At 41.9% G+C, this 17,240-nt stretch overlaps 1 long non-coding RNA gene across 3 annotated transcripts in view; it reads left to right on the top strand.

Annotated features, from left to right (window-relative positions):
• LOC134927796 (uncharacterized) overlaps positions 1-17,240 on the top strand; it is a 54,766-nt gene that overhangs the window by 10,926 nt on the left and 26,600 nt on the right. Inside the window, exon 2 of one of the 3 annotated variants that reach the window (XR_010177732.1) lies at positions 914-1,658. The exons of the other annotated variants lie outside the window; for them this stretch is intronic. This is a non-coding gene — a long non-coding RNA (uncharacterized LOC134927796). Of the gene's footprint in view, positions 1-913; positions 1,659-17,240 lie in introns of those variants that run through there. 3 annotated transcript variants of the gene reach the window in all.

Raw genomic sequence — 17,240 nt, 5'->3', positions numbered from 1 at the left:
GGTTAGCAGCCAGCAGTGTACACTATAAGGTAGGAGGGTCTACAGGGAGAGCACAGACAAGTCACAGATCAGCTAGTGACACAATCTTGCCCTGCACCAGGCACCCAACAGTCTTCCCCCTTGATCCAGCTGAGAGGGAGCGTCACTCCAAAATGGCCGCCGGGAGCCATTTCTGCAGACATGGAGCTCCTCCAGGCAGCCACAACCACACACAGATGGGTTTATTTACCACTCTCCCGCTGGCCAGTGATCAGGAGCCAGGCACCGCAGGTCTCAGTAGCGAGTGAATGCCGCTGTAGTAGGGCTATGTCAGCAGCCGGGTCTCCATTTCCTGTCTGCGGCTCACGGAAGTCTGTCCCAGCCACCCTCCAAACTCCAGCTCCTGGATTCAGAGGGGCAGGTAGGCCGAGGTCCGGAAAAGGAGCAGGAAAGGGTCCCGGGTCACAGGAGGCTTACCTAGCATCCTAAAACTGCTAGGGATGGCAGGTGTATAGCAAGTACACCCCACAGTTGAGAAGTATTAGTCTATTTAGACCTAAAGCTGTGGGAGCTCAGCCCGCACACTTCTTTTCCTCTTTTGCCTGTCAGGCCACACACCCCTTAACTTTGTTTGTTAGTACACTACGAAAACACATTGACGTATTGTAGGTAAGCTGTAACATCAGTGTGTGGTACTAACTTAATAATTGAGCTAAAGTGTGTTTTGTTACCGACACACATCCCTAAGATACTTCCTGCCACTTTTTTGGAATTAAAGGGTTTTTCCTCAAAATTTGTCCAACTTATAAAGTGTGTAGTTTGAACAACTATGCATAAGCATTGTTAAGGCTACAAGGATATTAATCAGTTGTCATTTTTGGTTTAGCCTAAAAAAAAGTTTGTGATACAGTTACCACTTTCATTGTCATTGTAGGCCCATCATATCTGGTTGCAGAAACACAAGGGCCTGATGTTGTTCCTGCAGACATGACTGAAATTATCTTGGAGCCACTAGATCCATTGCAGCCTGAAGAACAACTTAACCACATCAGAGAGAAGGCAGCAGGACACACCCTCACATGACCTACCACGAAGACATATTCCAACTGCTGATGAGCTTGCCCTGTCACTAGATGCCTTCTGCAACAAACAGTTTGATTTTATGGAGACACAAACAAAACACCAACAAGGCATGGTACACCAGTTGCACAAAATTGCCACTTCATGCCGAGTTGCAAAGGGCACACGCACCCAAATGGACAACAACATTGACCTACGGATGTTTGAGCTAACTCAGGCACTTAGAACCCTAACAGAGGTGATTCGCGCCCAAACTGAAGCCATAAAAGTGCAAACAGATACAATGCTTGCACTACAAAGGCACATGATTACACCACAACCAAGTGTCCAATGACACTCAGTTTCAAGTGCCAGTAGGCTGGCCTCCACCTCTGTGACTGTGTCTCCAACCACCCCACCCCAACCCAACATAGTGTACGCACACGAGGAGGAGTTAAAGGCCAAGGCAAAGGTCGTGGCCTAGCAGAGTAGTAACACATTTTTTTATTAAAGAATGTTGGCACAAAAAAATACATGTCTTAAGGGCTAAAAAATTAAACCATATTTCTGAATAATATGACTTGTTAAACATTATTTACAAAGTAAAGTTGTGTTAACCACTTCTTTGTTTCTTTTAGTTAAAATATATGGTTACAATATATTTCATACATTACACTAAATACATGAGGGTACGTAGCCAAATTCATACATATTCTTTATGGACACATGTTTTACTTGAAAGTTAAAATATATCTTTTAGAAATTCAGGTTCCGGCGCCCATGTGAGGAGACGCTGATCACTGCAGCTCTCCTGCACCCATGGCAACGGGGGCGCACAGAGCCCCCATCCCACACCGCATCTCCACCATTTGTTCACCGGATCTCGGGGAGAGAGCTGGGCACTTAATGGACAAGTTTCTGTCCTCATCCATGCCCCCAAAAGTGCAAAGATCAAGGTCTGAAAAGCGGCCTCGAGAATCCAAGATGGCCACTGCATCCAGCTCACAAAAAACCTGCAAGCTGCTGGCAGTGATAAACAGGCTTATACACCGCAAGAGAAACACTCAGGTGGGTCTGACTGCTCCCCTGACTCTCCAGTGATTTATTCAGATGTAGTGTGGGCTGTCAAAGATGTAATGGAGCCTATCATGGAGGCACATGCTTCCAAAATGCAGTAAGTAGTAAGAGACCTTAAATCACAGCTCAAGCAATTGTCTAAGACTGTTATTACTAATGAACACAGGTTAGGGAAGACCTTCCAGGACGTTAAGGACCTCAAGCACGAATTATGTTTTACAAAAATACCATTATCAACTTACTAATAAAATCGATGCTCTTGAAAATAGATCCAGAAGATCGAATCTTTGAGTGCTGAGGCTCCCAGAATCTTTGAAAGGTCCTGAACTGGTTAATTTCATGCAAATATCTCTGCTTGATTTAATGCATATTGAGGAGGAATGCGTTAGCTTAGTTGTTGAGAAAGCCCATAGGCTTGGGCCTCCTCGCACTTTACCTAATAGCAGACCATGGGGTAAATTTACTAAGATGGGATTTCTATTTGAGATGGGATGTTATCAATAGCAACCAATCAGATTTCAGGTATTATCTTCTAGAAGGTGCTAGATAAATGAGAAGTAGAATCTGATTGGTTGCCATGGGCAACATCCCATCTTAAATAGAACTCCCATCTTAGTAAATTTACCCCATGTGTGGTTATTTTTAAATGCTTGAACTTTGTCCACATGGGGGCGATCTGGATGGCTTCTAGGAAACATAGGAATTTACAATGGGAGAGCACCCGGTTAGCCATCTTTCAGGATTATTCAGCAGAGGTATCCCGCGCATGACGCAAATTCTCTCCCCTATGCTCTTGTCTGGTCCGGGCAAACAAAATAATTGCTTTGCTGTTTCCTGCTAGACTTCATCTCTTTGTGGGTTCTTCATTCAAAGACTTTAACACTGTGGCTGATGCAGAAGATTACATTTCTGAAACTAATGAAGCTGTCGAACACTCCTCCCAGGCTGATAATATTCAGGATCCGCATGACTGAGTGTTCCCCTGTGGCTTGATACCATTTCCCGAGCTGTTTCCCTGGATGCTCTTATAGGGGTTGTTGTAGTTGTTATTCTCAATTTAACCCCAGGATTCTGATGCCTGACAGTCATTTGTTGCTATGGACTGCCACGTAACCAAACGTCTCCCCTTGACCCTTTATTTACAGTTGGCGGAGATATACTTCTTTTTGTTCACTTGTTACTGCTCTGTGTGCTCTATTGTTTTATTATTTTTACATTGTTATGTTTTTCAGTGTTTTCATATGTTGCTGGGGGTGACTGAGAATGACTCCCTTATTGCATTTGTTAATTTCTAATGCTGACATTTTTATGCTCTTGTTTATACAACATCTGTGCTTGTTCAAACCGGTTGTTTCTGGTTGCTATGCTACTTAGGACCCCTTCCCTCCAAATTGTCCTCTTCCTTTTATAAGTTGCTGTTTACTCTTTTTCTCACCCCCACCCCCACCCTCATTTCTCCTCAAGTGTCACTCCCTACTCGTCTTGTATCCGCCTTTGGTTTCAATAAGGTTCTATTTTTTTATTTTATTTTATATCTCAGAAGTCCAATGCATATATCCCTGGATGTTCATTTTATGTGTATTATGGGTCTCTATGTACTTTACTGTCTTGCAGGATGTCTAGTTTGACGATAGGTACCTGGAATGTGGGGGGCATCAACTCTCCAGTTAAATGTAAGATGATTTTTATTTATCTTCTAAAAAAGAGGGTTGATGTTGCCTTCATTCAGGAATCCCACCTCATGCCTAAAGAAGTGGTTAAACTAAATACTCTGGGTTGGTCTGTGGTGGCCTTTTCTTCCTTTTCTTCAAAGACCCGTGATGTCATTATTTTGATTAAACAATCTGTCCTGATTTCTGTACACACTATTTTGGATGATGCATAATGCAGATATGTAATAGCGGATGTTACACTAGCTAATTCCAGGTTTTTGTTATGCAATAGATATGCTCCCAATAACTATTCTAAGCCATTTTACTCACACATTATTACTCAATTGCTCAGCTACACTGATATACCTGTAATTTTAAGCGGGAATTTTAATACGGTTGTTTCCCCATTAATGGATAACACCCACACACACACACACACACACACGTTCTCGCTCATCTTTGCCGAGGATAGGCATTCCCCATATCTGTTCTCAGTTATCATTAGTGGATGTTTGGCGCACTTGCTACCCCTTGGGAAGGGACTACACTTGCCTCTCTGCAGCACATCACACACTATCGCGAATTGATTATCTTTTACTATCTGAATCCCTCTTTTCAAAAGTGGCAGATTCAAAAATAGAAGATATATGTATCTCAGACCTTGCTTTTTGTTGGATAAGATTGGTTCTCACATCGTAAAAAAGCCCTTTTTTTTGCTCCTGGCATTTCCCCACTCATTTGGGAAATTCTATTAAATTTCGCTCTGCCCCAGATGCTGCCTGGTTGGAATATCACTCATACAATGGAGAGACTATGGTCGGTGACCTTGCTTTATATTGGCAAGCGTCTAAATCGATTCTTAAAGGCCATATACTGTCCTAGAGCAAAAAAAAGGGATTCAAATTTAAATGCAATGTATCTAGAAGTCCAATCAGCCCTTAACCACTCCTTCCAAGAATTTAAATTTTCCCCTACTCCTTCCTCCAGGATGGAATATCTTAAACTGAAAACAATGTTTGATACTTTACTTACTCAGCTGGAAGACAAATATTCCTTTTCCAAGGATTGTAGCATTTACAGCTATGGGAACAAGTCCGGCAAGCTTTTATCTAGATTATTAAAAGGTAAACACCCTCAGGTGCTCATACAATCTTTGCTTGCCACTGAGGGTACTAAGGTATGTACCTCTGCGCAGATAACTGTGTTACAATCCTTCTATTCTATGCTTTATTCTGAGCCTGTTATTGATCAAGTGAACAAATTCCATTTTTGGTATAGTATTGACTTGCCCCAAATGTCTGTGGAGCAAAGAGTTTCTCTGCTAACACCCATAACAGTAGAGGAGGTTTCTGGAGTGATAGCTGGATTTAAGACTGGGCAGTCTCCTTGCCCGGATGGCCTATCCAACGACTATTATAAGATTTTTTTCCCCCTTAGCTTGTTGAGCCTCTCTCTAGATTATTTAATGCCTTTTTAAAAGGCGACTCTTTACCACAATATTTTAATTCTGCAGTTATAAAAGTTATCCCAAAGCCTGGGCGTGACCCTGAACTCCTTAGCTCTTATCACCCGATATCGCTCCTGAACACGGATTATAAATTGTTCACAAAAATTATTTCCGATAGGCTGAAACTTATAGTTCCTAGTGTTGTGCACAATGGCCCTCATTCCGAGTTGTTCGCTCGCTAGCTGCTTTTAGCAGCATTGCACACGCTAAGCCGCCGCCCTCTGGGAGTGTATCTTAGCTTAGCAGAATTGCGAACGAAAGATTCGCAAAATTGCAAATAGAATTTTCTTAGCAGTTTCTGAGTAGCTCGACACTTACTCTGCAACTGCAATCAGTTCAGTCAGTTTCGTTCCTGGTTTGACGTCACAAACACACCCAGCGTTTGCCAAGGCACTCCCCCGTTTGTCACTTGGGATCATCTCTTTGAAACACTCCGGAGGTTCGGAGCCCCTGATGACTTTGTTTCCTTGATCACTCGTATCTATAAGACTTCCTCTACCCAAGTGTTAAGTAATGGTATGCTCTCTCCTCCTTTTTTCATTCAGAGTGGTACATGCCAGGGATGCCCCTTATCTCCCCTGTTTTTTGTGCTGGCACTGGAACCCCTTGCAGTGTCTTTATGAAATTCTACTATATTTACTGGAATTAAAATTAATAATGTCATGGTTAAATTATCATTATATGCAGATGATATACTTTTGTTTATATCAAATCCTGTAGTTTCTATACCCAAAATAGTGTTCCTAATTGAGAAATTTGGATCCTTTGTGGGTTATAGAATGAATATCTCAAAATCTGAACTCCTCCCACTGTCAGAAGATCTCTCTTTTTTTCTCTTCTCATCAAGTATTGGCTTGCTTTCCTATAGTACAGAACAGTCTTAAATATTTGGGGGTACATATCCCCATGTCTCTCTCAAATGTATATTCTGTAAATTTCAGCCCTTTAATATCCAAATTAGCCAAAATAATTAAAGACTGGGAGACCTTGCCATTGTCGCTTTTGGGAAGGGCGGAGGTTGTTAAAAGAGTAGTGTTTCATAAATGATCATACCTCTTGCTTATGCTTCCAATTGCTCTCCTCTGAAGGGATGTTCTTTTTGTCAATAGATGTTTTACTTCATTTCTGTGGGCAGGTAAGAGATCTAGAATAACATTTGCCAGACTTCAATTGCTCCGAGATGAGGGTGGTTTAGGGATTCCAGATATAATTATGTTTAGCAGAGCAGCAATGTTCCATTATATCACAGACTGGCTTTGGGGCAGGTCCATATTTACAAATTCTGCACTTGAACTTGCTATTTTCCATCCTTTTTCTCCAGCAGCACTGCTACATACACCTAAACAACAGCTCCCCTGTGAGTATAAGACTAACGTTCTATTCTGTCATACATATCTTGTATGGCAGTCCTCACATGCTAAATTAGGCAGATGCTCAAACATATCTTCCTATAAGATGTTCTGTGGTAACCAATGTTTTACCCCTGGGCTTGAAAATTCACATTTTCTTACCTGGAAAGATAAGGGGATTTCGGCCATAAGAGACATTTTTGACCCGGGAGGCAAACTTCTGTTGTTTGATTTCGGTTATACTAACAATTGCTAAGAAGCAAATCCTCACTCACTGGATTAAAAAAGCTACCCCCTCTCTGATGGCAGTTAAAAATATGGTTTTACGAGTATTATACTTCGAAAGGGGAGCCTTGCTTCTGGATATTGAATCTGGGGTTAAGAGATTTGTTAAAAAATGGGGAAGATATATAGATGGTCTTGATTCAGATGTGCAAACGCATATTTATAAATTATTTGAGTCCACTTCATGGTACCTAGTTAGACGAATTGATACGAACCCTTAAAGGTATTACCCTTCTTGTAGTATGTTCATGATGTATTAAGGATTGATTGCTGATTACCAGTGGTAGGTACTCCCTCATGACCCATATTGAATGTTCCTATAGATTTCTGCTGTTCATACTGAAGCTCTGTTTAATAGGGAAATTGTTTTGGATCTCATGACATGTCAGAGCTGCCTTTTTTTTTTTTTTTCTATTTTTTTTTTTTTTTTGTCTCGTTCTCCCCCTTTCTTCACTCCCCCTTTTTTCCCCCTATTCCCACTGCACTTCAGTATGTGCCTTTTCATGGCTGGTAGAATTATATGCTTTAAGGAAGTTTTCCTACCCCTTCCAGTGGATCTATTTGTAATCACTTAGCTTACCAATAATTATTTTTGTGTTTCTTATTATCAGTGTGAATGTGATTCCTTTCTTTGTAAACTTTTCTAAACTTTAATAAAATTGTTTATTGAAAAAATATATCTTTTAGCAAAGAAAATTAAAACCCACAAATATATTATATGCTTTGTGTCATTTGTCATATCACTTGCCATAACTTTTTGAAGTAGGAGTTTCATATTTATAGTTGCATTTCACAAGGGTGGCCCTCAAACCCCTTAGTTGAGAGAAAATGCAAATTCAGTTAAATTCTATGTGAAATGTTATTTGTTTGAGGGTTTTTTGAATGTGAAAGGGAAAAAAAACTCACCTGAAAAATGCTGGCGAATCAATCTTTGCCGTACCTCATTCTCCCTCTGTGTATTAACCACACCCTCAGATGGTATAAGGTCAGGCTCATACACAACTGCTGCAAAGTCACCTAGATCACCAGAGCCTTGGCCTAAGGCAATGTTGCGGAGCATGCAGCATGACTGGACTATCTCTCCCACTTTATAGGGATGATAAAGCAGGATGCCAGCCGACCAGTCCAAACAGTGGAACCTGATCTTCAGCACACCAAAGGTCTGCTCGATGACATTGCGGGTCCCAATGTGTGCTTCATTGTATCAGTGCTGTGAATGTCCATGTGGCCTCAACAGAGGTGTCATGAGTCAAGTTTGACACCCATATCCTGAATCACCTGTTAAAGAAATATGGTAAAAATAGGTCAAAATGAAGTGTTTATAACAAAAAATAACCACAACTCATGTAGTACACTCGTGTCAGGGTCCATTTAAAGCTAAATGAACATTCTAAATTGTTGCAAATATGTTTACATACTACTGTCATGGGTTTTAATATAGGGATACCATTTAAAAAATACACAGGTATAGGTGATAAATGTGCAACAACATAGTGTGTTTTGCAGTACAAACACAAATTATATATGGAGGTTATATAACAGACAAACCTTGAACATTAATACATGTTCATGTATTATGCAAATGCTACCTACCAATTAACCATCCCTCTGACATGTCTCCTCCTTGGTACTTCTCCCACAGGGATACATGGTGCAGGATATAGGCATCATGGCAAGACACGGGGTAACATGCAACCACACTGAGAATACGCAGGTTAGCATCACAGACCACCTGCACTTTGAGGGAGTGGTAGCCATGTCTATTTACATAGACATACCCCCTGAAGTGCGGTGCTCGTATCCCAATGTGGGTGCAATCTATGGCTCCCAGCACATTTGGTAATGCTGAGAGCCTACAGAACGCTACCTTCAGGTCCTGCCACTCAGACTCACAACTTGGGAATGAGACATACTGTATGTTCACCACAGTTTCTTAAAGGCACCCAACACTTGAGTTAAATACCTTGAGAAAGTGGATTGTGTAGTGCTCAGACTGAAATGAGCCTGTGGCAAAAACGTACAGGGCACATATTAATGTATGCAGTCCAGACACTGCATAGTTGCTACCAGCCAAAGGCTCCAAATCATCTCTCACCTGCTCATATAAGTTTAGGAGGTTTGTGCGGTGGAGCCTAAAAAGACTAACCACTTCCTGATCTGAGAGGGAGTCCAGGTCCACCCTTGCCCTGTTGGTACTTGGAGCATGTAGCATAAGATGGGCCTGGTTCGGGTTCTGCCACATCCTCCTGCGCAGCTCTGCAATGCAGGTCAAACCACTCACATACAACTCCAACCCAGACTGCATGAACTCCATTGCAAATACCCTCACAGGTGTCATTGATTAAGGTGTATAGTTACATAGTAACATAGCTTCTGTGGTTGAAAAAAGACAATTTGGTCATCGAGTTCAACCTATTAGTGATCACTGTAATATTTTTAAGACTGAATTTTAACTGTGCTGAATGTTTAGCCATTATGTCTAATCCTTTTTTTTTTTTTACTATACTATGTGCTTGATTTAGCCAGCATAACCCTGTATATCCTTATCCGATAGGAATTTATCTAGCCCATTCTTAAAAGCAATGAATGAGTCCGCCATTACTACTTTCTCAGGCAGTGAATTCCAAACACATATTGTCCTTACTGTGAAGAAACCTTTCCGTCTCTGTGTGCGAAATCTCCTCTCCGCTAACCTAAGCAGGTGTCCCAGTGTCCTTTGTGATGATTTTACCAAAACAAATCCCCTATTAGCTCTGTGTATTGACCACTTTTATATTTGTAAATGTTACTCATGTCCCCTCTTAATCTTTTTTCCAGTGTAAACATGCCTAGCCTATCAAGCCTATCCTCGTATTCAAGCATCTTCATCCCATTAATCAATTTGGTCAACCGTCTCTGAACTTTTTCTAGTTCCAGGTTATCCTTTTCGTGGTATGGTGCCCATAATTCACTAGGGATTTATATTATGGGAGTATAACATTCTCATCCTGTGCATCAATTCCCCACTTTATGCATGCTAATACCTTGTTTGCTGCATTCCTAGTTTAGATACTGCAGCTAAGTTTGTTATCTATGTGAACACCTTAATCTTTTTCCAGTACAGAATCCACTAGTTTTTCCCCATTTAGTATGTAGGTAGTATTATTGTTCTTGCTACTGAAGTACATTAATTTACATTTGTCTATGTTGAACCGCATTCTCCATTTTGCTGCCCATGCTTCCAGTTTAAATCTTTCTGAAGAAACTCAGTATCCCCCTCCGAGTTTATAACCTTACACAGTTAGGAATCATCTGCAAAAATTTACACCATGCTCTCTAGACCTACTTTAATGTCATGTATGAAAATGTTGAACAAAAGTGGTCCAAGTACAGACACTTGTGGCACCCCACTTAGTACCAGTTCTTGTCATTTATAGATAAGTCTCATGTGAGGCACCGTATCAAATGCTTTGGCAAAGTCTAAAAGATTACATCCACCTCTTTTTCCTGATCTAGGTTCACACTAACTGTTTCATAAAAGCCTATTAGGTTAGTTTGACATGATCTATCCTTCACAAATCCATGTTGGTTCCTATTAATAACCTTATTGGCTTCAATGAACTCCTGTATTCTATCCCAAAAAATAACTTCCAGTACTTTCCCCACTATAGATGTAAGACTTAGTGGTCTGTAATTATCTGGTTCAGTTTTTTTTCCCTTTTTGAATAACAGCACGACTTCCGCTATACGCCAGTCTTTGGGAACCATGCCTGATATAAGTGAGTCAGTGACAATCAAATACAGGGGCCTTTGCTAGTTCAGAGTGTAGCTCCATGAGAACCCTTGGGTGAATTCCGTTGGGACCAGGTGATTTATTAATCTTAATTTTTTTAAATCGGTCACAGACTACTTCCTTACTTAAATGAGCATTTAGTAGTGGGACATTATCATTGCTGGAATTATGCGTTAATCCCTCCATCTGGTCCTTTCTAGAGAATACAGATGATAAAAAAACTCATTTAATTTTTTCACTATGTCATTATCGTCTTTGATTAGGATGCCCAACTTGCCTTTTAAAGGGCTTATAATCTCTTTCTTTAATCTTTTGCTGTTCATGTATTCCAAAAACTTTTTGGAGTTTGATTTACCTTCTTTTCTTATTAGCTTTTCCATTTCTATTTTAGATGCCCTGATTTCTTTTTTGCATATTTTGTTGCAATCCTTATAGTATTGAAATGACACTGTCTTCCTGTCTGATTTATACTTTTTGAATGCTCGCCTCTTTTTGGTCATTAGTTTCTTAATCTTTTTGTTAAGTCACATTGGTTTGGAATTAATACTCCTTTGTTTGCTGCCCATGGGAATGAATTTACAAGTATAATTAGCAAGCAATGCTTTTAATACCTTCCAAATCTCTAGTATTCTTACCTAGAAACAAAATTTCCCAGGCAATGTCCCTTAAAGCTTCCCTCATCATGGCAAGTTGGCTTTGCTAAAGTTTAGAGTCCTAGTTGAGCCTATATAGGGCTGCTTGTGAAAACTGATATTGAAAGTGACCATATTGTGGTTGCTGTTTCCCATGGGCTCCCCTATTTTAATATTTGATATCATATTCCCATTGTTTGTTAATACCAGGTCTAAAATTGCATGGTACCTAGTTGGTTCCTCGATAAGTTGAAGTAAGTAGTGATCATTTAATGTGTTTAAAAACCTATTACCCCTAGCCGTATTACATGAAAAATTTGTCCAATTAATCTCTGAATAGTTAAAATCTCCCATCACTATTACTTCTCCTACTCTTGCTGCTTTTTCGATTTGCTTCTGTAACACTTCTTTATCAGACAAATTAATATCAGATGGCTTGTAGCATATCCCTATTAGTAGATTTTTAGTACCCCTTCCCCCGAATGCAATTTCTACCCATAAAGTCTCCACAGTTTTTACAGTCCCCTAGCGAATGTCTTCCGGTATGTCAGGTTTTAAAAGCGGCTTTACATATAGACAAAGCTCTCCACCTCATGTATTTAATCTGTCTCTCCTGAACAGCATTTAACTCTCCAGATTAACTGTCCAATCATGAAATTTGTCCCATCAAGTTTCAGTAATACCTATAATATCATACAGTTTATTTGCTGCAAGGATTTCTAGTTCACCCTTTTTTCCTGTAAGGCTTCTAGCATTTACATACATACAGTTAAGAGAAGTGTTCGCTCTTATGGTAGGAACATAATTTTCTTATTATTGGTGATCCGCATTCATCATAAATAAGTGTTTTTGTAATACCCTTGGCAATACCCATGCCGGCTGTTCTTCCCCCTCCCCCCAGCCCTTCTCCACACACATTCAGCTCACTACCTCCATCTTTATTATTCTCACTGCTTGACCTGAAATTTCTAGCTATACCCTCCCCCTAGGCACCTAGTTTAAAATATCCTCCAGCCTTCTAACCATTCTTCCCCCCAGCACTACTGACCCCTCCTCTTTCAGGTGCAACCCATTGCAACAAAAAAGATGACATCTGACTGAGAAGTCTGCCCAGTGTTCTAGGAACACAAACAACTCTTTCCTACACCAGTCTCCAAGCAACACATTTACCTCCCTAATCTCCCTCTGTCTCCCTGGGCTAGCGTGTAGCACAGGGAATATTTTGGAGAATATTACCCTAGATGTCCTTCCCTTAAGTTTCTGGCCTAAGTCCCTATAATCTTTCTTAAGGACATCCCACCTGCCACTAACTGTCATTGGTGTCAACGTGCACCAAGACAGCCGGGTTGTTCCCAGCCCCTCTCAACAATCTTTCTACCTGGTCCACAATGTGTCATACCTGTGCACCCGAGAAACAACAGACTGTATAGCAATCACGGTCCCGGTTGCAGATTGCACTGTCTGTCTTCCTGATAATAGAATCCCCTACCACCACCATCTGACTAGGTACCTCTCTTTCTTTTATCCCATCTGTGCCGGAGGGACCGCTCCTCTGGTTGCTAGAGAGAACAGTCTCCTCCAGCTCCATCATTTCTTCACTGCCATCCACAGAAATTTCATCCAATCAGGCAAATTTGTTGGGGTTTGGAAGTTCAGAGATGTCCTGTCTCCCCCTCTTTTTCTTCTTCCTTCTAACTGTGACCCAGCTGGCTACCTTTTCGTCCTCATCTACCGGTGAATCCCCCTACAACTCCTAAACAATTCTAACTAAGCCTTGCTTGAGATTGTGAATATCTCTTAGTCTTGTGACGGCTTTCTCTAGATCAGTTACCTGGGTTTCCAGCACACACCTCACGCAAATGTATTCACACTGGGACGGTTGCTCCAGGTGTACATACATCTTGCATGACACTCACTGAGTGAGATTCCTAATCATGGCCCCACCCATAATGTTTGAAAACTCTAACTCCCTGTTAGCCTCAGAAAAATAATACAAACTATGCAATACGAAACTGCACTATGGCCTAGCTGTGAAGAGAAACAAAAATCACAATAGAATAGTAATTGGTAATACAGTCAATCAAGGACAATTGGAGAGAGAAAAGAAAACATTTAACTTACACAATAAAGCAAAGTAGGTAGTCCAGCTAATACATATCTGTGGAGGCCCTCTCCTGCGGAACCTCTTTCCTTCTCTTTTCTGTGGGTCAACCTGCTGATGAAGGCTGCTGCAGTTCAGGCTCAGTCTCCCAGTACCACCGTCCCTCACACAGCCATGCTTTAGGGAATTCCGGATCTGTCCCGGCTCACATTCTGGCTCCGCCGCACCTCGATCCCGGCTCCCCACTCACGTCTCTTTGCCCCTTGTTCCCAGCTCCATCTGTGTCTGCACAAGTTACTTCCGCTTCTGGTCACCACGTGTTTCTGTGTCCCAGTGTGTCACCTCACCAGCCATATATATAGGTTGTTAATTGGAGATTAGGGGTTTTTCCTGTGAAAATTTGTGTCAGATGTGTTTTTTTATGATGTTTACCTTCAAAATCGCCAATGGCAACCTGGTCTATTTGTTTGCAATTTTTGGTAAGGATTCTACAAATTGCACCCTATTACATTTGCAGTTTTAATTGTTTTCAATAGGAAAACATCTGGAATGCGATTTTGCACTTGCAATTTTTGGTATATGTTAAAAAAACTTGCAATTTTGACCCAAAAAAAACCTATTACAGTTGCGATTTTCAGAAAATGTGCAAATTTGCTGTAAAAATCGCACTTTTTCCGAAATCACACCCTATTACTGTACATTTAGCCTCAAGTGTCCCTAGTAGCACCCTTTCAGGGATATCGCCCATCACTATGAATTTTTCAAAAAAATCACCTGTGTCTTTGAAGTAGCTAGGTATGACAGGGATTCATTCCTGAAGGAGGCTATCCACAAATACAGCCAAAGACTGTGGTAGTGACCCCCTGACAGAGATGACTGGCCTGCCAGAGGGGTCAAATAAAGTCTTAGGAACTTTCGGCAGGTATAAATCAGAGGATAAACTGGATAATCAACTTTCAAAAAATGCAATATCTGATCAGTCAGCCAACCGTTACTCACAGCCAGGTCAACTAAAATGTCCCCCTTCCTCTTAATCATAGGCATAGGATTAGAAAAACATCTAGTGTAAGTAGAGGTATCAGCAAGTTGTTGTCTGATCTTCCTGTCCTCATCAGTAGAGTTCTGTATAGCAATTGCCCTGCCCTTACTGCAAGGCAGATGACAGTCTTCACATTGTCACATAAGGATCGAGAGCCTGTCTCTGATCAGGTGTCAAATTGCTGAATTGAGTATTAGAGGTGTCAGCGTTAAAATCCTGGTCTTTCATTTTGAAAAAAGTATGTACACTAGCATTGTTAGTTTGTGGTTTAGTTAATATAGATGTGTTAATCACATCACGTAGAGTGTTGATAGACTTATCCATAAAATATTCCTTTAGGCGAATTTTCCTGCCAAATTTAAAATGATCAACAGCTAGGTTGAACTCCTCATGTCTAAAAGTGGGCACAAAAGACAACCCTTTACTCATAGGGACAACCCTTTCATCATATCCTCACTAATTTCTCCTGTAGTGAGGATATGATCAGAAAAGTTAAATATATTACTCAACTCCTTCTCCTCAGTCCCCTTCTCCTTGTGCCTTTCTCACCTCTGGTGGGGCCTATGTGGTCTCTAGGGATGCCACTAAAGGTGGGTACACACTAATAGATATATCTGCAGATCAATTGATCTGCAGATATATCTATGGATGGATCGGGCAGTGTGTTGTGCATACACACTGCCCGATCCGTCGGGGACTGACGTCATGAACTGGGCGGGCGTGTACACACGCCCGCCCAGTTCAGCTGTCAATCACCGCCGGCCGCCGCAGCATGTGTGCGGGCGGTCGGCCGACCGCCCCGTACACACACAGTGACGCGCCAATATATCGATATTGCCCGTCGGCTGTGCTGCGCGGCCGACGCCAGGGCCGAAACTAGGGGGGGGCTAGGGGGGCAGGCGATCTGGGCGCCGGATTGGAGGGGGCGCCGAGACCCCCTAACACCCGCCGCGGCACTTTTATAGACTTTGAAACCCCCTTCTCCCGAGTGCACAGCTCGGGGGGGGGGTTTCGCGGAATGACGCGATTGCGTCGTGACGTCACGGCGCAAACGCGTCATTCCACGAAACCCCGCCGGAGGAGGGAGAAGGGGGAGCCGCGCAGACAGGACGAGGAGGGAGAGGCGGCTGAAGAGCGGCGAGAACCGCTTCAAATGTAAGTCAGCCCCTCTCCCTTCCTCTCTCTCTCTCTCTCTTTCTCCCTCCACCACCTGCCGCAATGTGTAAAATGGGGACCTGTGCCTGCCGCAATGTGTAAAATGGGGACGCTTTTTCCTGCCGCAATGTGTAAAATGGGGACACTTGCCAGCGTACTGTGTAAAATGGGGACCTGTGCCTGCCGCAATGTGTAAAATGGGGACACTTGCCAGCGTACTGTGTAAAATGGGGACCTGTGCTTGCCGCAATGTGTAAAATGGGGACACTTGCCAGCGTACTGTGTAAAATGGGGACCTGTGCCTGCCGCAATGTGTAAAATGGGGACACTTTTTCCTGCCGCAATGTGTAAAATGGGGACCTGTGCCTGCCGCAATGTGTAAAATGGGGACACTTTTTCCTGCCGCAATGTGTAAAATGGTGACACTTTTTCCTGCCGCAATGTGTAAAATGGGGACACTTTCCTGCCGCAATGTGTAAAATGGGGACACTTGCCAGCGTACTGTGTAAAATGGGGACACGTGCCAGCCGCAATGTGTAAAATGGGAACACTTTTTCCTGCCGCAATGTGTAAAATGGGGTCACCTGTCTGCCGCAATGTGTAAAATGGGGACACTTTTTCCTGCCGCAAATATTTGTATTCATTTATTTATTTATTTTAATTTTTTTTTTATTATTTTTATTTATTTATTATAAAAGAATTTTATTTTTTTTGCGGGGGGGGGGGGGGGTCAAATGACTACCTTGCCCCGGGTGACAAAAATCCTAGTTTCGGCCCTGCCGACGCGATACGTCTGTGAACGACAGAGTTCACAGATGTATCGGCCGTACACACTTGCCGAAGGACCCGCGATATATCGGCCGTTCAAGAGAATGGCCGATATATCGACCAGTGTGTACGGGCCTTTAGGGGTACCTTGGTTCCTTGGCCTAAAAAACTTGGGGGGAGTGGGGCAAATGTTTCAGAATCAGATGCTGACTGTGACATACTGTAGATGAATCAGCTGTATAAGGAACTCTGGATCTAAAGGTCCTGAACGAACTTAAGCGCTTGATATTACCCGCATTACCGAATAACCAGCTATATACCTAGTTAGTAGTATGATAATGATTGACTGCCTGTAGTTTCTTCCACCTTAAAGTCACCAGATCATCTCTAAATGTGTCTAATTGAGACTGTAATTTTTTGCACCACTTACAGTATCAGACTTATAATTTTTTAGAGACGGAAGATGGGCTTTTTCTAACTTAGTAATTTTGTCACAAATTTTAACCAACTCATTGCCTACCTCCTCTATTACCAATAGAATGAGATCTAAAGAAAATTTATTGAGAACTCCACACCACTTACTGCAAAATGCAGCATTCGTTCTACCAATGGTGGGAGCATTATTCACCCAGAACCCCTGGGATATTCTTTTACATATATGGTATTCTGATAAGAACTGACCAAAAATTCAGTTTCTCTACTCTTTAATCACAAAATTCTATTTATATAGATCCACTGACTTCTCCACAGGTAAACTGGTGAACTCAAAGTGATTAAAACACACTTTTTCTGCATCATCATCAGTGAGTGACACCACCTCATTTTCAACTAGAGACAAGAGCCCTTCATGAAAGCCTACAATACC

This window comes from Pseudophryne corroboree, chromosome 5 (assembly GCF_028390025.1).
Source record: "Pseudophryne corroboree isolate aPseCor3 chromosome 5, aPseCor3.hap2, whole genome shotgun sequence".
NCBI classification, from domain to species: domain Eukaryota; kingdom Metazoa; phylum Chordata; class Amphibia; order Anura; family Myobatrachidae; genus Pseudophryne; species Pseudophryne corroboree.
The sequence above is the reverse complement of the archived record's forward strand: the minus strand, read 5'-3'. Positions and strand labels throughout refer to the sequence as shown.